Here is a 22,057-nt window from a genome sequence, read left to right on the forward strand (position 1 = left end):
TTGTGCGTTTTAGTTTTATGAAACAACTCTCAACTATGTTGGCATACCTCTCAACTTCTTGAATAAGGGAAACAGGGCAGCTGCGAATGGCTTCTGCGAGTGCCCGAAATTAGGGGGCATAGCTTCATGGCCTGCAAATCGCATAATCCCCGCGAGGCCATGTCCCGGTTTTCACTGCTGTGGGGGCCTGACCAGCGGCTCTGCGCACACCGTCTATTCACCAGATGACAGGGGAGAACTGCCTCCCCCGACACGGGACAATGCCGGTGCCATGAGGGATGCGGGAACGTCCCCAAAACCTGGGATGTTCCCGCGGGAAACGGGACAGTTGGGAAGTATGTGTTGGTCATCAGTTTTACCATTTTTAATATTTGTTTTATAAGCAGTATCTCCTGTCTTGCTGTCCTTGGTTAATACAAATTGTGATAATAATGATGATTATTATTTTTATTATCAATATTGTTGTTGTTGTTGTGGTTATTACAATGCACAGTACATGTTAAGCCATGTAATGCACAAAATTACCAAATAAAGAAACACTTATTTAGGGGGTTGCCATTCCGAATAATAGTTTGCCTGTAAGATTACAGAGCATAATGATCCCTCCCACCTCTCTTTTCTGCCTGTGTGAGTCACTCTATATTCAGAGCGGGGCTTGCATGTCTGTGTAAAAGCAGGAGCTGCAGTGAGGACTGCTGGAGCTGTGCACTCCTTCTGGGCGAACTGACAAGATTATAGCTTGGATGTGCCATTTTTTCGAGGAGATCGTGGGGAAAAGAATTGGGAATTTTAACACCAGGAGCGGTTTCTAAAGCAATCTGCATGCTCCACTGCATACTTACTGTCAAGGTAAGAACTTTGTCTCTTCAATCTATTTCTATGTTGTTTCAACATTATCACACTGGATGCCCCCAAATCAATTCTAATTGTTCTGCTATGTTTTAATTAGTATAAAGCGAGACGAACACATTCCAATTTTAGAATATTTGCTTTCAAGAGTTAAATATCAGTCTGCAAACCATACTTCTACACTTTTCCCATAAGTGTAGTAAAACTATATATACAGTATGTATGTGTGAATATGATATATATATATATATATATATATATATATATATATTTGCACACACAGACACATATATTCACATATTCTGAATATATATATATACACACTTAAATAACTACAGCGCTAGTAATCTTGTCTTGATTCCCTGTATTGTACTGTAGTGCTAGAAGGTAATATTTGGTTTTCACAAAAATTTCCCGTTGCCAACAGTACATCTGTCAAACAGTGCAGCTGCATTTGTATACATATAAGATCAAAAGGAATAAAGCGACATTTGTTTTTCTTTTTACGTTTATATTTATAGCAGACTTTATTGTTCTGAAATGACTTTATGACCTGTATTTCTTTATCAGAAAGTGAATGATGCCAGTTGTGCACAGAGCCAAAACAGATGACTGATTTACAGCTGTACCTCATATTATATAACCTATCTATTTCATTCCATTAAACCGAAGCGTAGAAGTACTGTAAGTGTGATGTTTGTTCAATTCCATTTAATGGATTGTGGCATTAACAACAGTTTAGTAGAGCAAACAAGCTAATCATTATGGAACAGTGACGTTGTCAAGCGTGACATCAAGTGGATTCCAGTCAGGTCTCTCTTGATGTCAGTGAAACCACCTCTGCGGTTTTTCAAAGTACAACTTTAGTTTTGTGTTTGAAAACCATAAAAAAAAAAATATATATATATATATATATATATATATATATATATATATATATATGTATATATATAGTCCAGTGGGGGAGGGGCGGCACTCCAAAAGAAATAATCACGCAATCAGGCAGTCATGGAATAGAAGAAAACGTGTATTCTAGCGCCAAGCGCTTTCGGGGAATCACCCCGTCCTCAGGGCATCAATACACTGTGTATTGATGCCCTGAGGACGGGGTGATTCCCCGAAAGCGCTTGGCGCTAGAATACACGTTTTCTTCTATTCCATGACTGCCTGATTGCGTGATTATTTCTTTTGGAGTGCCGCCCCTCCCCCACTGGACTCTGCATTATTTGTTTGGGAAGGCACCCTCCCGTTGATTTACCAACCCGAGTGCCGGCATATCGTTGCTATATATATATATATATATATATATATATATATATATATATATATAAAATAATATTTATATGTAATGAAATGTGGAATGCTGAGCAAGTGTTTTAGTACATTATTTCTTGTAGTACTTGATGGAAATATTTCAGTTCAATGTCTTGAAATTGCAAAATTGAGAAGTGTCTACACCTGATAGGATATATAATGGTGATCATTCTACAGCCTTGTGTCTAAGTAAAGAATAAGTAGCATACTATAAGGTAGGTGTCCATTTGTGGAGTGGACCTCATTCACGATATACATATACAAACATCGTTCTATAAAGGAGTTGAGCTTCAGTGGCCCTAAAACAATAAAAAAGATGCATTTACTAAAAGAAGAGTAGTAAATGTATTCTATTCTAGGGGAGGTCAAAGAGGGATCTTGTCAAATACAATCTCCAAAGGATAAATACAGTACCACTGCATTGAACAAGTTCTCTTTTCATAACTGAAAACAAATGAAGAGGTCTTTTTAATAAGAGACAGTTGTAACCAATGACACCAACTGTCAGTGAGTCAGATTGAAATGGCAGTTGGTGGCAGTTGCTGTGCCGCTCTATTTCAATTTTGAACAGTGCTGCAGACCCAACTCTGGAGCCTCCCCTGGTAGTAACACTTATAAATAATGTACAGGTGGGGCCATCCTCTTTGTTTCCACCAGACTGCTATCCACTGGTATCTGGTGGATGGTGAGCCGGCGAATGTGGCGAGAATGGGGTGCGCAAGCTTCTCCGACGTGAGCACACACCATTCGGCGGATGGTGATTGGTGCCCCGGGAGCCGGTCAGATGAGAATGTCTCCATCTTTACACATGTGTCATAATTCTCAAAGCGTTTTTCCACCATATGGCTATAGACACTTGGCATGACTTAGGTATTCCGTCACAGGTTGCACCTCTTAGTGAGCAACTGTGAGCCAATTATACAGTTGCTCACTGTGGACCAGGTACACTAAATAATTACTTTTGATCTATTGGAATTGGTATACAGTCACTGATTAACATAACAATATGTAATACAAGGCATGGCATGATTGCTCATATTGGAACTCTGTGGTTTGCCATTTTTACCTTGATTAATGACCATGGGTGAGATGTATCATGTATCTCATATTTAATGCAATACATCCTGTCCCTTACTGCATGCATACTGGCGTGTGTTAATAATTACTGTATGTTAGAGGCAGCTCTTCTGATAAGACTGCCCTTGCGAAGAGAGGACTTCTGGTTACATGACCTAGGATTATTATTGAACAGGCTTGACCTTCGCCAACACATGAACAAGGCACCGCAGAACAGAAAGGATCCTTTGTATCCCGTTTTGGGGAAATCTAGGGTAAGAAACATATGGGCTTCTATTGCCACTGCCACCTATTAATGCCATTGACTCAGGGGCACTTGTTTCAGAAAGTTTTGTTATCTGGGGCTTGGTGCATATCCGCACATTGCAGCCCCACTGAGTGGGCTGCAGTGCCAGTGCTACCACAATAATGATGTGTGCTACCACCTACTATGGGCGAGATGTACAATACCAAAAATGCGGTCAAACCTCGGTCTTTTGCAATAAAGACCACATTTTTGGGATTGTACATCTCACCCTATGTCACACATAGTAGTACAGATAATAAGTATTCCCTCCCATCCTCTCTGCACCACTTCCTTTATGTCTCTAAGCATGCAGTCTACCAAACTGGACTATTAGGTATGACATGAGCACAGTTGCATGTGGATACAGCCTAAGTATAACTACAGTTTTATTTGTCACATGGCTCCTCTATGGGCCCTAGTGAAAATCTAATCCCACTGCTCCTACATTTACCAGCATCATAAATGTAAAGGTTAATGTAAAAGGCTTATGTGGCTAAAAAAACGCACATTTGTATATGTGTTTAGCCCAACAGGAATCCAGAGTAGTCTGTTTGGCTTTGTTGGTCCATATTGCTGGATATAGCTAACACAATCTCAACTATGCTTTTTAACTTGCTACAATAAATTAAGTCAAGGTGGTCAAATCGGTCTCACATGAAACCATTGGTTGTGCAGAAATGATCTGCTGACTCTGATTAGTGATATATGTATACCTTTTCCATGTCGATGTGTTGCTTGTGTCACTGTCACATGGCGTTGACTGGCTTTACACTCATGCCTGCTGTAATATATTTCTTATTATAAAATAAAAAATTCACAAATTAGAATGTAATTGCACATACACCATTAGTGCTTTTTAAATATTATAAAGTATTTTCCAAGTTTCATTAAGTGTACAGTTTGATATACATTTTGTAACAAGTGACTAAACATGTACAAGATTTGCACAATTTCCAAATAAATTACAGATGTGTCCCTCCTCATGTCACCTGTCACAGTAGGCAGTGCACGAGCACACCTGCAGACACAGTAGACACAGCAAACAAGCCACAAATGTCCACAGTCTTGGGTAAGATGAGGCATACCCCATACGTATCATGCCCTGCATTCTAATTCTGGGTACGTGCTAGATCACTGGTTCCCAAATGTTCTTGAATCACATCACTTTTTCAGAGCACCCCTAAGATAAATGTTTATTAATGATTTAGAGTGGCAGACTAGATGGGTCAAGTGGTTCTTATCTGCCATTAAGTTCTATGATTCTACGATTTATTAGGAAATATATCACATTGACCATAAATAATGTGATTTGGTCCTGGACCACCAACACGAGGCATCCCTGCAAGAACCGTGCACCACCCCTGAGTACCTAGGCACATATGTTTGGTAACCACAAGTAGTAGTAGTAGTACGTTTATTTATAAGGCGCCGCAAAGTGTCCGCAGCGCCGTACATAGCAAACAAAAAACAAATTACAAGGTAACGTAGAGGGTGTGTTGATAAAATACAGCATAAATAGGGGTATAGCTGGTAGAACTAAAATCAGCATCAGTTCAGAAGTAGGTGTCAAAATTGTCGAGGAGACTGAAGATGAAGTAGAGGAAGGGAAGAACAGGACAGGAGCACAGGTGAGGTAAAGAGGTAGGGTGAGTACGTGAGGAAGGAGGACCCTACTCATAAGAGTTAACATACTAAAAATAGGTGGGTGGACGAACGAAAAACAATAGGATAAGTAGGAACGGAGGGGAACCCTGGATTATGTATTATTTGTAGAGTCATTATTGACATGGCATCCTGACCATCTTTTTGTGTGTACATATAAGTCATCTTTCAAAGAAGTCTACTACATACAGTATAGATATTGTATTGGCCATGCTGCACAGCAGATGCAATATAAATGAAATATTGTATAGATTGTTAATAAAGTACAGTGGCAATTGATGACAGTGTATATGTAGACTAGATTGGTCTGCTATATATAGACATCACAGGGGGAATGTAAAAGGCTGTGAGATTCAAAAAGTGAAAGATTTGGTAAGAATACTCAAGTTTTTTTTTTTTTTTTTTTTTTTAAAGCGGCAATCATTTACACTGCAAAATGAGGTTGATTTTGCCCAATTTTGATTGCAGGCTAGATGCACTAAACTTCAAAAATGATAAAATGGAGTGTGATAAACAGCCAACCAATCAGCTCCTAACATCTATGTCACAGACTCTGGTTGAAAAAGGTCAGGACGGAGCTGATTGGTTGGTTGTTTTTCACTCTCCATTTTATCTTGCCTAGGGCTTTAAAAAAAAAAAAACTCGCCAAATCTCTTACCTCACGTTTGAGTAGGAATGATGATTATTAGTGTGCATGTGCAATATTGTGGGCTCTTCAAAGTTAACGACCGGGTTTATACGCAGTTACATTGTTCAAGAGTGTACCTAAAGCTGCCCATACACGGTCCGTTGTGGACCGCCTCCGTTCTGTACTATGCGATGCACGCTACCGCGCATCACATAGTACGGTACAAAAAGTATGTGCTGCACATACTTTTTGTACTAGCTACACATCGCATCGGATCGCATTGCATGCACACCATGCACAAGGCTTGCGATGCGATGCGTGCTATTTAAGTCCCAAACGGATCCGTTAAACGGACCGTGTATGGGCAGCATTACATTGATGCAATCAGCCCAATTACTTTATTAAAAATATCATTAGATGTCATTAGATTTTTATTTTTCCGGATGGAAATAATGATTTATCAATTGTATCGATCTACATGTATTTATTGTATTTGTGGTAGTCATGCAACCGCTCTTGCAGAATCCCTTATTGTTCACCATTCACCCATGCAATCAGTTAAGGAAACGATAATACCTAAATGTGAATCCCAAACTTCCGCACACCTGTACAGCCTCTATTTAAAAAACAACTGTGTTGCAGTGTATTTTAGAAATATCCACATTTAAATGACTATGAAACATATTTTAGATATCCTAACCTATTCCTGAAATAGTATGTATTGTATAAACTATTTTTTTTCAATGAGAGCTATGAGAGCAATAAACCAGAAAACACAACCCATAAAAAGCTAGAAAACAATTGAGGTACATTTATTACCATATAAAACACAAGCTAAACACATTCTGCTTTATCTTTAAATGTAAACTAATCTATCCCAATGTTGATAAAATCTCAGAGTAACCCCTACGGAATATACTGAAGAATCTTTAAGTGTTTTCTACACAGCAACTTGACCACATCTATCTGTAGTAATAAATGATATTGTGTTTCCTCTAGAGTACATTAATGGGAAACAGTAGTGTGTCAAAAAAATCTACTCTGTATTTCCCAGAACATAGGCATATATTGAGAGAAGTTCATTTTAATTAAATATTTTCTTTGGTAAATTACTGTATATACTCGAGTATAAGTCGACCCGAATATAAGCCGAGGCACCTAATTTTACAACAAAAAACTAGGAAAACTTATTGACTCAAGTGGGACCCTCACTCGAGTATAAGCCGAGGGGGGCTTTTTCAGCATAAAAAATGTTCTGAAAAGGTAGGCTTATACTCGAGTATATATATGGTACCATTAAAAAAAGTCTTTAATAAGTTATGTTTTCCTGGTATTCCTGATATTGTGGTTATAGGAATACATTTAGATGACCGGTAAACAAGATGCCCATCCTTTCCTACAACTTAACCCAGCTCCGCCCCTGAAAGCCTTTTCCTCCCCACTTGCCCTAACCATAAGCCTCTTACCCTGCTTAGTAAACATAACCCTCCTACCCACAGCCTAACACTCCTTCCAAGTGCCTAACTTTAACCTCCCTCCACCTAACCTTTCTCCCTCCACCATGCAACCTTACCCTGTCCCCTGCTATTGCTTCAACTTACCCCCACATAATGCTTGCCCACCTTGATTATTTACGATCGGGGTAGTGGCAGTCAGGATTCAGGGACTTGTATCCTCATCAATGTCACATCCCAATATACAGCATATGTTATCTTACAGATCAATAATAAGAACCAATATGACTATATGTACTCTCTGTGAAATTATACTGTCTTAATTTTTCACATACTATTACACAGTTCTACCACTGGTTCAACCACTCACATTTGCATAACTCGATATACATTTTATTAGGATTTACACCACTTTCTCTATTTGTGTTGCTGCTACTGCATCTATAACCCACCTGGGGAATCAAAACATCTCCACCATCATGAAATGTGAAAAATGTGTGTCGACCTATAGTATGTTGGACAGTTCCAGGTGTCAACCTAGTCACTGTCGACCTTGTGACTGTTGACATAGATTTTGTCAACCCAGGGACGATATACCTGCTCAATTCCTTCCCTGAACCCTCTGGCACCTTCTCTCCATTTGATCCCACAAATGAAGTTGAAATATCTACACTCTGCTCTTCCTCTGACTCTGCTACTGACATCTTGACCGCATACCCTCACAAATCAGAATAGCTCTGTATCCTTGGCCATCCCAACTGTAACTATTGTATGTAATAGTCTGTAATCTCTCTCTAGCAACTGGTATCATTCCATCCCTGTTCAAACACACAGTGATTTCTCCCATTCTAAAAAAAAATAAACTCATAAACCCCTCAAATTACCTTCCCACATCCCTCTAAGCTGCTAGTTATACTTACCTCACTCAACCCCCACACTGTCTTACAGTATGTCACACAACTTATTGGACCCACTTCAGTCAGGCTTTTGTGCCCAACACACCACAGAGACAGGCATGAGTAAGGTAGTGAATTATTCTCCTAGATCTCTCTGCTGTTTTGACACTGTAGACCACTTTTCTCTCATAAAACTACTACAATCCTTGAGTCTTCTGTGAAAAGCCCTTTCTTCATTCACATCCTACCTAACCAATACCTCTTTCAGTGTTCATTACTAAGACTCCACCTACTCTTAGATACCTCTGTCAGGGTCGAAACTAGGTTCTTCGGTGCCCGGGGCTAGGCAGTCACTTGGTGCCCCCCACCCCCCGAAAAAAAAAAAAAACAAACCCACAACAATGCACTCACCGTCCAGTTTGCAAAGTGGGATAGCCTCCAGCACCCTGGACACTGTGTGGCCACACTCCCGCGCAGGGTCTGCATCCTGTCCCGATGGCAGCATTTCCCTCAGGCTCCCGGCATAGAGCAGCAAGGGGGGGAAGCGGCATTTGTCTGTTGTCAACAACAGATGGATAGGGAAAATGACTGGTGCTGAGTGCTGACAGGGTGAGCTGTGACAGATGAGCCCTGCTCTCACTGCGATCAGGCACGGGAGCTGTGCGCTGTGATGTGCGGGCAGCTCTCCTGACCTGCCGGTTCCATGTTGCTGCAGCCAGGGCAGGCGGATAGGAAGGGGCACCTTCTGCAAGCCCCTGCCAGTGTCGGGCAACAAGCGCTCGGAGCAAGGGCGCAATGAGAAGACTGATGCTGGCTGCTCAGCCCATACTACGGTGCTGCTACCACCGCAGGGAATGCGGGAGGGGTAGTATGGCAAACTGACACTCTGGTCCGGCGGCTTCCGGTTCTTGAGGAGAACAGTGGGACCTCCACTGCAAGGTTCCTCAGGCGCGCCCCCCCCTATCCAGCGCCCGGTGCGCGTGACCCCCTAGCTCCCCCCTAGTTATGGCCCTGCCTCTGTCAATTGGAGTACTGCAAAGATCCTTCTTTGCTCCTTTGCTTTTATTAATATACTGTATACCATCAGTCTTCGCAAACTAATCAGCTCTTTCAGATTTTAGTGTCCTCTAATTGTGGATGATACTCAAATCTACCTATCCTACCCAGATTTATTTATTTATTTACAGTTTCTTTTGTAGCACAACAGATTCCATTGCACTTTTCAATTGTAAACAGAGATAAAACAAATTGGGTAACAACAGACAGACTTGGAGGTAGGAGGGCCCTGCTGCAAGCTTACAATCTACAGGGCCTTAGCATAGCAGTCCCACCAAGTTGCAGGTCCAGAAGAATAACTATATAATACATAAGTGCCTCAGAGGGTTATGCGTGTGGAACAAATATGATAGACTTGCCTGAAGAGGTGAGTTTTCAGGGAACGCTTGAAAGTTTGGAAGCTAGTGGAGTGTCCTATTGTGTTTGGAAGGGTATTCCATAGGGTGGGAGCAGCTCAAAGAAAGTCATTTAATAGGGAATGGGAATACAATAAAATACAGGCAACCAATAGAGGGACTTGGAGAGCGGATCAGCAGACGATGAGCATCTTGCTAGGAAGATCAGCCTAACAGCAGCATTTAAAATGGATTGCAGTGGCAAGAGTCTGTTCTTGGGAAGACCAGTTAGGAACATTTTGCGATAGTTAATGCGGTGCTTGGATGAGTGCATAGATAAAAGATTTAGTAGTGTCTTGTGCAAGGGTCATATTTTGGATTTTTTTTTTAAATACATGTAATTTGGAGCCAGATTGAATGTGAGGAACAAAGGACAGTTCAGAGTTGAGGATGACCCCTAGGCAATGAGCTTGTGGGGTAGAGTAGATTGTTGAGTTGTCAACAGTTATGGAGATATCAGGATGGTAACTGTTCTTGGCTGGTGGAAATATAATTTTGGAAATATTGAGATTGAGGTGATGAGAAGACATCCAAGATGAGATGGCAGAGAGGCATTCAGAGACTCAAAAGCACTGGTGACAACTCTGGGGTTGATAGATAGGTTTGAGTATAGTCCGCAAGTGATACTGAAATCCGAAAGAGCTGATTAGTTTGCCAAGAGATGAGGAATAGATTGAGAAAAGCAAAGAACCTAAAACTGAGACTTGCAGAACTCCAACTGACAGGTTGTGAAGAAGAGGTAGAGTCAGAGAAGCGAACACTGAAAGAGCAATTGATAGGTAAGATGAGAACTAGGAAAGGGCTTTATCATTAGGACCTAGGGAGTGCAGTGTTTGTATGAGAAGAGTGTGATCAACAGTGTCAAATGCAGCAGAAAGATCTAGAAGAATGAGTAGTGAGTAGTGGCCTTTAGACTTAGCAGTGCCCAGATTATTCACCACTTTAGTCAGTGCTATCTCAGTGGAGTATTTGGAATGAAAGCCTGACTGAAGTGGGTCTAATAGGGTGTGATTTAAAAAAGGTTGTGAGGAGAGCAGAATAGTCTCTTGAGTAGCTTGAAGGGGCATGGGAACTGAGATATAGGAAAGTAGTTAGAGAGAGAGTTAGGGTCAAAATTTTATTATTCACCATCTGTATTGATCCGTGTCACTGAATGTATTTCTGCCATTTCATCTTAAATGTCATCTCTCCACCTTAATTGTAATATTTCCAAAAATAATATTTACCAATCTGATATCTCTGTGATTGTTGATAACTTAACATTCGACCCTACACATCAAGCTCATTGCCTAAGTGTCATTATTGACTCTGAACTGTCCTTCGTTACAACTATCTGTCCCAAATCAAAATATCCCAACCAGACCTCTCTACTGTGCACAAGATATGCATCTCTCATCCACACACATAACTCGCTCCAACTCAAAATGACAGTACTTTCTGTGGAATGATCTCCTTTAAACATTCTCTGAAAATTCTGCTCTTCATACAAGCTTATCTAATTCCTATACCACCCACATAACCTTTAATACCTCCTTATCTGATTACATCCCCTCTGTACAGAACACATGAAAACTCACATATTTGCTTTCTTCACTTTCAAATCCTCCTGACCTTGGCCAACATTGCTGTGTCACCATATCAAATGCAGGAAGTAGCACCTACCCTTATTTTAACTGCCTATTTCCCTACAGATTGTAACCTTACAAGCGGAGCCTCTGCTATTACCCAGTTTTGTTCTATTACAGTTGTTTCAAATGTAATGTACATTGGAATATGTTGTGTTATATGAAAAACTGTTTATAAATAAAAATAAATAAATATGAATATACTCTACAATTTGAAAGAGATCTTAATTGCATTGGAGCAAATTGCCTTGTTGATTAGTAACAATAGGTATGCAGTATAATGAATAAATCATTGAAATAATTACAGATGTGCCCTGACCCCTGTGTTCTGATTTTGTTTCTAATTTGTCCTCAGAATTTGTTTTTGTTTTGTTTTTTCCCCCAAATTGCTAAAACATCTAAAATCACATAAACCGGTCCTTTTTTTCTACACATATTGTATTATTAATCTCAATAAGATACATTTCCAGTCATTTTCAGTCAATTTTGTCCACCTCACAGCTCAAAATATTGTTTTAATCAATATTGGCCAAAGGCTGCAGCAAACTGACTGGTTAAACTAAGTGACAGAGCAGCAGAAAAAAATGCACATACTGTAGTAGTGTCCATTAGTTAGATTACACAACACAGTAGTGTCCGTTAGTCACATAACACCACATAGGGTGGCTCATATACTCAGTGAAAGTCCCTCCTGAGCAAGCATGTCCAAACTATGGCCCTTCAGCTGTTGTGAAACTACAAGTCCCATCATTCTTTGCCACAGTTTTCTAGTAGGGCATGCTAAAACTATGGCAAGGCATGCTGGGATGTGTAGTTTCACAACAGCTGGAGGGCCACAGTTAGGACAAGCCTACTCGAGAGAGATGTCATGAGTGATGCTGTGCTCATAAGCAGGGATTTGAAGGTAGTGACTCAGGATGGAATGTAGCACAACAATTGAATAGCTATTGTGGGTGGCAATGATAGCTTAACACTGCACTTACTGGAGACAGACCGCCAGCAGTCACAGACAGATAGTAGGGCAGGAGTCATCTAGTCACAAAATAAACTGCAAACACAAATCCCAGCTTCATTCCAAGGCACAGGCAGATGTCAATATGAAATATGTTAGTACAGTAGCTGCTAACCATGAGTAGGGTATCTCTCACACAGAAGTTCTATAGCATCCATGTTACTGTGCTGTAGGCAAGTATTCTGTGTATTGACCCTCTCCCACTGCCATTTTATCAGGCCATTGGCTGGCAGCATCAGCCAACCACTGGCCTGTTAATAAGGTAGGGACCGCTGATTGGATCTGGAGTTTCCAGCCCACACCGTTGAGATCTGACACCTGAAAGAGGATATTTTGTCATATATGATCCAGGACTCAGATCCGCATGGAACCCCAAAGTTATGGTCTAATGGCTTTAGAGGTACTTCATAGTGTCCTTATGTTGCTCTGGGCAGGCACCTTGCAGCCTTTGCTGAGGAAAGGAACCAGTAGGCGCCTTCTGTACACTTAAAACAATTTATTAGCAAGTACCACAAAAAAACATAAAAACATATGAATAAATAAAAAACAATAATGCATGCATGCACAAAACCACAATTATTTTAAAAAGCCATTTAGATGCAAGTGCATAAGGTTGTAACTATAGCTACCAGTTCCTTTTTTGAACAAGTGGGGTGTTGAGGTTTGGCAAATATTTCCAACATATCACACTCAGTGGTGGTATGAGTAGTAATAAAGAAAGTCCTTTCCAGCAAGATTAAGGTGTAAGTCCTTTCCTTAGTTGCTGATAATATTATAGGAGTTATTCTTTTGTTAAGCAACGCAACCTCCTGTAGCCATCTGACCTGTAAATTACTCAGTGTGTATATTAGGTCACAGTACCTTTGTGTGGTTTCCACACTTGCTTTGTCCGGCCAGTGGATCTGACTGCAGCCGGATTACACGGTACTCCAATGGATAAGCAGCGGGTGATAGCCGCTCTTGGGTGCGCTGCTGTCAGGCGCACGAACCACCGTGTGTGGTAGCTGCCGGATGATGTTCTTTTGCCAGCTAGGTGTGTCAGCTGAGGGGACCAGGTTGCCGCGGGTGGGTTTGAGCCAATTTGGCAGAAAGTTCCTCTCGGTCCAATGCCGTCAGTGTACCCCGCCGGTCCTCAGCTTTCAGCTTTCAACACTTCTGATTAGCTCCTCACAAAGACGCGTTTTGCCGCGCTCAGGCGGCTTTGTCATTTTCAGGAATGAGGAGTTCATGTTGGGGGAAGGTTTTATACCCATCAGTTAGTTACACACAGGTGTGTGTCTCCTTTGGTAAATCAATTACTAGCACTTGCATGGCTATACTTTCTGTCTTATTTCACATATACAAGACAGCTGGATTTAATTCACAAAAAAATCGGCAATTGCAGATATATATCAAAAACTACACAACCTTAAGATCACACATAAATGTATGAATAAACATGCACATATGTATACATGTGTGCATGCTATACTGACAGACTTTCATTTCTCTTTACTATATTCATTTTTATTTATGAATTTCCATTCCATTTTGAATAATTTTTTATAGTTTTTATAGTTTTTAATCACCACATGATTCAAACACGGTTCAAAGCAAGTTGCTTTCATATGTCTCATACGTGCTTTTGTTGCACAGTCCTATCCGTTCCGTTTTTTTACCGGCTCCAGACTAACAGCAAGAAGCTATATTATCACATGTGTATCCTTAAAGGGGACAGTCAGCTTAATTTGGGTCAACATAACTCATGTCGACCAACACAAAGTATGGACTTATTTCGATGCTTATGTTTACATATTCACTTTTAGATTTTTATTATTAGACATTAGACCACAGGGAGTAGTGTAAAAACACATAGAGAGATTATTATCCTATATTTCTGAACCATAATGAAATATACAAGAACATAAATATATAAAAATAAAAATTAAAATCAATAAATAATACGAATAATGATAATAGTAACAATAGTAATAATACATTTTTTGAAAGAATTAAAAATAAAAATAGAAATAAGTTTAAAATAACAATAAAAATACATAATAGTAATAGAAATTTTTTTATTTTTTATTTTTTATGGTAAACTTAAGAAATACCTTGCAGCCTGTAGAATTACCTGGAGCATCTCATACAGTAGGCCCTGCTTCCTTGGCATGATGTCAAAAGTTTGGGGTGGGGCTGGCACAGGATGTATTATAGCATTGCTACAGTCCTGACCAGTACATTTTGTATGTGTGACCAATGGCAAGTCATATTTGTAAAGAAGGTACCCCAGCTGGTGTGTGAAGTGGTAAGCCTCTGCTTAGTGCTTCTTGGCCAGTATCATCATAGAGCTGACATTTGTCTATGTTAAAGGCTGAATTTGCCCACATTTGTGCAAACACATCCTTGTTGTACTAATGGAGGCCACACACGCACCGATGCGGGCGGTGCGATGCTGTACGATGGGGTGCGCGCTCCCGCGGCACCTCATCGTACAGTACAAAAAGTATGTGCTGCACATACTTTTTGTACTAGCTTTTTCTAGCACAGCATCGCATCGCATGCACATTGTATGCACAAGGCATACGATGCGATGCTATGTGTGCTAGTTAAGCCCACAACGCACGCCGGGATCGGTGCGTGTGTGGGCTGCATAAGCCTACATCAGTGTTCCTCACCCGCAGCCCACAATTAGTCAAATCTGAAAGGGCGCATTTGGGTGCACCACTTTTCTGGGCATGCTTAGAGTGATATCATGAAAGATGTGCTAGGTACTGTAATTGCTGTAGTGGTTAACATGCATGGAAGGATGTGCGCTTGGTTTGCTACTAGTCACCAACATCACTGAACCTTTCACAGGTTCTATTCTGATACACTGTTCCTCCAAACAAGTGTTTTTTAGATGACATCCAGATCTACTTCAAGGATACATTGGGGGAGATTCTCTAAGAATCTCCGCCCCCCTTCGCCGCCCATCGCATATTTACTTATCCCATATGCTGTAACATATGCGATAATTAAGGCAAAGGACAGCTCTTGCGTTAAGAGCTGTCCTTTGCGGTGAGAGTCGCCGGGTCCAAGCAGGTCCTGGCGGCTCTCTCCTCCATCCCACACCCGGCGCTGCTGCTGCTGCGCCGGGCTCTCCTCCTCCCTGCACCCGGAAGAGGATCAGTGCAGGGAGGAGGTCACAGGTCCGGGCAGCACTGCGCTGTGCTGCCCGGACACAGGTGAGGGGGGAGGGGGCGATGCGGGGCGGCGGAGGGTCGGCGCGGGGCGGCGGAGGGTTGCGATAGAAGCCCATTGGCTTCTATGGGGCATCGCCAGATTTTTCTGGCGATGCCCCCCGCCGCGGTAACCCGGCGGGGGATGTTTACAGCATCCCAAAATGCGATAAAAACACAAATAACGGGGTTTTTACCACATTTTTAGCATAGAGTATCTCCTCCTTTATGCTTTACTGAACATACTGTACATGAGAAACATGTATATATAATTGGAATGTGTAAGATTCAGCACTGACCACCCTTTTTGAGCATGAGAAGCGTAAGATATACAAAGTCCTGTATGCTATGCCATTCAGAGTACTGTACATTTAAGGGGGCTAAGCAGAACTGAATTTTGTAACTTACACCCATTTTACAAACAACTCTGCATCAGCCCTATAGATTGGAAGTGATGCTGACATTTTCTCATTGTCTCTTTGACTCTAACAGTAAATCACTTGCAGAAGTGGATCAAGTGCCAAATTCTTTTAGTTATGTCTAGGCCAGTGATTCCCAAACTTTTTTAAATTACAGCAACCTAGAGTATCATACCTGTTTTCATGCCATCCCTTGACCACACATTTATTATTGTGTAATTCAGCCTTAGGGTCAGTTATGTGGCGAGGGATTGGATTTGCTTCTATTTTTCCACATTATGATTGGCAGCCACTAGCACTGGTTTTGTCTATTACATTGGCCATAAATAATTTTAATTGGTCCTCAAACACCAACCCAGGCACACCTGCAAGTGTTCTGAGGCACCACGGGGTGCCTAGGAACACAGTTTGGGAAACACTGGTCTAGGCAAAAACTGATCCCATGAGTACAGCATGGAGTTATCCCCTGGAAACGCGTCCTTGGAATATGATTTCGATGGTACAGTGTACTGGGTTAGTTCAGGGACATAAATGATCATTATTTATCACTACCAGTTATTTATATAGTGCACACATATTCCGCAGAAAATTAACCTATCTGTATATTATTGGATTGTGGAAGGAAACCAAAGTACCCACGCAGTTAGTACATGGTGTGAATTAAACCCATGACCTCACTGCTGCGAGGCAGAAATGCTGGTATGCAGTCAGTGGATAGACGATGTTTAGGTTGACAGTTACTAGGTCGACCACTAATGGTCAACAGTGAGTATGTCGACACCAAAGAAAGGGCCAACATACTTTAGGTCGACACTGCCAAAAGGTTAACACAAGCTTATGGTCAACATATGAAAGGCTGACAATCAAAAGGTTGACAGAAGTTGTTTTTTTTTTTTTTCAAAAAGGTGTTTTCTCATGTTCTACTATCCTATCCTTGGGGGCACAGAGTGGGAATGTAATAGTTTGCTGAGCGCAATGAGGCACCGTGCCCTAAGCATGGTGAGCAAAGGGAGCCATACGAGGGGATGCGTTACATACATACGGTGTCCATGTTGATGTACGATCATAGACACCAAAAAATCATAAAAAACTCATGTTGACCTTTTGACTATCGACCTTGCTTGTGTCGACCTTTTTGCAGTGTCAACGTAAGTTACACCATTCCCTTTTCGGTGTGGACCTAGTCACTGTCAACCATTAGTGACTGTCAACCTAGACATTGTCTATCATTTATCGTAACCGCAATGCATACCAATACATTATCTGTGCTGCCCTAGCAGGGCACAAAGTGGCATGCAGAGGTGGGGGAACTAATTTCTTTATGCCACCTAATTACACCCCATCTCCTCCCCCCATTAGGCAGAGACAGGGCCAGTGGTAGGGTTTTTGGCATCCCCCTGCAAACTAGAATGCTTTCCTGTAAGAATTACTGTGCAGGGCCAATGTGGAGGTTAAAATGTTCCACCATTAGAGGTGGTGGAACTCAGTTCCACCCCGTTCCCCCTCACTTTAACCCCTGTGCCCTAGTGATTAATAGTTCCGTGGTTAAGGTGCACTTGATCCATATTTGGATTCACCTAGCCTTTAGATTTAATTACATTTAATTTTATACCAAGATGCACCATAGTAAAATAAAATAAAATATCCTTAAGTAATAAATACAACTTTCTGTATATAAAAAGCCTGCCTTTATTATAAATAGGTAAATGAAACAGTTATATTAATAAATTGCCAAAACAATCACTGATAAATTTCCATTAATATTTTTTTCATTCAACATATCCATTGCACCCACACAAGGTGACTCATTTCTTAGCAAGTGATATTAAACAGACATTGCTATTAACTTATTAATTTAGTTTTTAGAAAGCTTTCTTTATTCTGTGAAACACATTCTTTTTTATATATTTTTTGAAAGGTTGCAGAGTTGAAGTTCTTTTCTCAAAAACATTCAATGCAGAATCTGCACATTTTTCACTGCTGATCAAAATACAGCTGCAATGAGAGCTTTGAAGTTGCTCATGCTATAATCCTAAATTTTGGGTCTGTTATATTTGGAATTGTCACAGCCAAAATCACAGTTTGAAGTTCAAGTTCAAGGTGTCAGTTCACAGTTGGCATTAAAACAAAGGGGGGGGGGGGGGGGGGTGTGGAATCTAATAGGACGAGAGATTCAGAAATTGAGAGATTTGGTAAGAAATCTCCAGTTTTATTTTAAAGCGGCAATCATTTACACTACAAACTGGTTTTGCAGTGTAAATGATTGCCGCTTAAAAGAAATGGAGATTTGTTACCAAAGCTCTCACTTTCTGAATCTCTCATCCTATTAAAGTTCACCCAAGATGTCAAAAGAAAGTATAAAATGCTGCCTGTTTCAGCAAAAAAAGTAAATGGCTAAATTTCATAATTTTTTAAATTGAAAATGAATTTTAAAATAATTTTTTTTTACAAATCCGGTTGAGTCAAATACACACTGCAATGCCTTTGTGATCTGGTTCTGTGTCCAAAGACGCAGCATCGGATCATCTGCATGAGCATTATTCATCAGTCACCTCAAGTTACTCAAGAAAGACGTGTAATTAACAATTCCTGGGAAGCTGAATCCGATATGCCCTTGTTTTCTTTACCTGCAATTGGCTCCAGCATGTTGATTATGCTGCTGATTAGAGGGCGCTGCAACTGTCGTCAGAGTTCTGCGCCGCACATGCGCCAAACATCGGAGACATACGAAAACCATAGGGTTTGCATACATCTCTGAAGTAAGGATCTAATTCAGACCCATTCCTATGGTGGGGGAGGAGGGGTTCTGCCCGTATTTGCGCATGTGCAGACCCCCTGTTTGAACGCCTTTGGCGATGATCACACTCACTGAGGCGTTGTATGATAGGGGAGGGACGGGCAGGGTTTTATGGGCATCCCCATGAATATGCTGGGCGTCCACCTGGGAACGCAGGTGGGCCGATGCTTGCGTGGGGTAGGCGGTTAACGTCACATGACATCAGCGCCCGCCCCCTTTTCGGCAGATAACAGCTGTAATGAAGTAAGTTCAGACTGACTTTTATTACTGAAGGCAGGAGAAATCATTCGATGGTGAGCGATGTGTTAGCGAACACGCTAGTGTACGCTGCCATGCGAGAGGTTCTGAATCAGGCCCTAAGTTCTCAGTCATCTCTATTTTCTACACTAGTTTTAACTACAGAGCAGCCATTTTGTATATGTTTAAGGCTCATATACTCAGCTACAATATAATATTAATTACTCATTGCTATAAAAGCTAATAGCAGTTGAAAATGGTGTGTAGGGGAAAAACAGACAGGTTATTATGTTTTAGTCAAATAGCTTTACGGAAGTTGACTGGAGAAAAGGAACTTAAACCATTAGGGAAATTTTCTGGTTAAGCTAACACGTGCAGATATGTAACAACCTGGTACAATAACAAATGTTATAGGGCAGACTTATAATACTCAAAGATATGATTATGCGTCTCATGGCAGATTAGAACTTTATGACAGTACTTAATGAATTTGATTTTCTAGCTGTCACTTGCAATGATTTTTACTAATGAAATAAACACCTTATTAAAGTTTCTTACTTTTTGGCCAAATCCTGTTGGTGGTAGCACTGACTTTGTGTCTCTCAGGGGCACAAGTTGGGAGTAGGTGCAGAGTTACTCACTGCCAAATATATAATCCTACTCCCAACTTGTGAAATACACAAGTCAGGCCCTCTGCATGTGTCGAAGGAGCACGTCCAAAATGTGTCCCATGTGCACAGCATCTATTCACCGCTTCTCTGCTCTGCAGAGCAGCACCAGGCAGTAGGGACACCCAACTGACTCCTCCTCCCCCAATGCAGTACACTGCCAGCACCAAAAAAGGGACGGTCCCACGAAAATCAGGACAGGTATGCATAATGTGTGCTCGGGCAAAGAAGACAGCACCAATCAGTGTCAGCATACCATTTGCAAACAATTACAGGCTCTGACTATTTGCACCTGCCCTGACCATGCATATTTAATATAATAATATCTATCCTGTACCCCTTCTGTGATTATGTTGAAACGCCCTTACTGCACTTGCCTTATGTTAGCACTGCACATTTCAGCAGATACTGTATACAGTAAGTGGCAGAATCACACATATCAGCCTGCAAGCACACTGTAAAATCACTAAAAATATTCAAAAGCTTGCATAAATTTGAGAGGATACAATCACCATGTTTTTGTATTGAAACAGTACTGGTTTGAGCTGGTTTTGTGTTGTTGTTGTTTTATTATTATTATTATTATTATTATTATTATTATTACAATTTTATTTATAAAGAGTGATTGTTGGATGTGTCAAAGCTGGGAGTCTATTAGCTGTTCTATGGAGGCAGGTTTTGTTAGTAAATATTAAGGCTTTATAAGGAAGCAAATTCCACTTTCCAGTTTTGGATCCCTTCCACCCACCCGACGTGGTGTTGTTAGTGCATTGTTATTTGTCGTTGGAACACAGATTACATTGTTCTTCCTATAGGAGAGGTGCAATAGGGAAAAAGCAGTGCTCAATTTAGCATAGCAGAGATTGGCTAGCATTTCCCCCTTTGAGAGAAGCAAGTCAGGGGTGGATTTATGAATCTCGGTGAAGTGATAAAGTGTCTGGTTTTTATCACCGGACAATCAGCCCTACCTGTAATTTTTCAAACAAAGCCTGTAAATTCACAGTTTGGAGCTGATTGGCCGGTGATAAAAACCAGACAATTTATCACTTCACCGAGCTTATTAAATCTACTCCTCAGTCACTACCTTAAGGGAAGACTAGGTTCCCATCTTCCCTTCTGTATCTTAGGGAGGGAGCAGCCATGTGCTAGTTAAGGGAATATGGTACTACCCCAGATCCATTTAGTAATATAAATCATAAATTATGGACTATGGCTGAGGTGCACTGCTTTTGCCACCACCACCACTCTTAATACTTCAATTCCAATTTGATACAATAAATCTATCTGTGACCTCTTTTTTTCTTAATTTAGACAGTTGTCCATGTCATTATTTATGTCATTATTTATTAGATTAAGTTTTAAGAAGTAGCGTATATACAGTATCAGGTGATGTAATAGTTACCATTCAAAACCCCTAAATAAGTCCACTGTACCCTTCTGATTTGGCTGTGGAAATTAGAATGATACTTTTCATTATTTTCTAACCAATAAAAATGCATAATTGGGCATAATCTAATCAAGTTTTTCTGCTTTATTCTAATTTCTGCTCTGACATGAACCACTATTTGATATTCACCTATTAATCACCTCTTAATCCCACCTTCAAAACTTCTTTTATGTTTCTCTGCGATTCAAATATTGCTTAATACTTGTTGTTGTAAATATTATTATTCTTATTATTGTTATTGTGGAACCATGGGTGGGATGTAATAGCATCCGAGTTCGGTTGCTGTGCTGGATATGCCAGCATAATTCAGACATTTTTTAAAAGGGCAATCATTTACAAGTCAAAACCATGCCTTGTAAACGACTGCCCCTTTAAAAAAAGTCTGAGTTCAGCCGGCATCCCGTGCTGCCACTGACTTCACATGCTATTATATACATTTTAGACCATTTATGTGACAAACTTCTTGTCTTATTTTATCTGACACTGTTTAACACAGTATCTATTTTTATTCATTGCACATCTTGCGATATTTCTATGTATATATATGCTTGAGGTTTTGGAGCCCATTAGGCGACTATTTGATTTTAAAGCACATACACTGTGCCCACTGTCAGCTTGCCCATTAGCTGTGTCCATAGGATGCATAGGTGTGAACTCTCCCGTGAATGGGGCACACACTGGCACGGCTAGACGCAATAATGACTAGTAAGCCTGTTTTATTTGTTTGTGGCAACCATGACCGAGGGCACAGTTATTGTTGTACATGGAATGTGTTAATCCATAATATTTGTCACATTTACAATTGTATAGATTTTTTTTTGTGATTCTTGACAATGCCAGCACTGTTCTTTTTTTCTTTTGATTCACAAAATAAGTGTCTACAAATAAATTGTGGAATAGCACACTATAGAACAACAAAGTAACAGCAATATTCAGACATTGCATCACCACAACGATGCACCTTTGTGAGATGTCCTATTCTTCTGTGAAATTTGAATTTTGTCTCGTCTTCACTCATCTCTGAAGGAGACCTGA

At 40.7% G+C, this 22,057-nt stretch overlaps 1 protein-coding gene across 2 annotated transcripts in view; it reads left to right on the forward strand.

Annotated features, from left to right (window-relative positions):
• Nucleotides 1–642: 642 nt before the first annotated feature.
• The window catches only part of HRH2 (histamine receptor H2), a 126,456-nt gene continuing 105,041 nt past the window's right edge, over nt 643–22,057 (forward strand). For both annotated transcript variants that reach the window (XR_014473381.1, XM_083182052.1), the window contains exon 1: nt 643–849. The gene's annotated coding sequence lies outside the window, so the exon portion shown is untranslated. The remainder of the gene's footprint in view (nt 850–22,057) is intronic.

Source organism: Crinia signifera, chromosome 4 (assembly GCF_055691185.1).
Source record: "Crinia signifera chromosome 4, ASM5569118v1, whole genome shotgun sequence".
Lineage (NCBI taxonomy): Eukaryota > Metazoa > Chordata > Amphibia > Anura > Myobatrachidae > Crinia > Crinia signifera.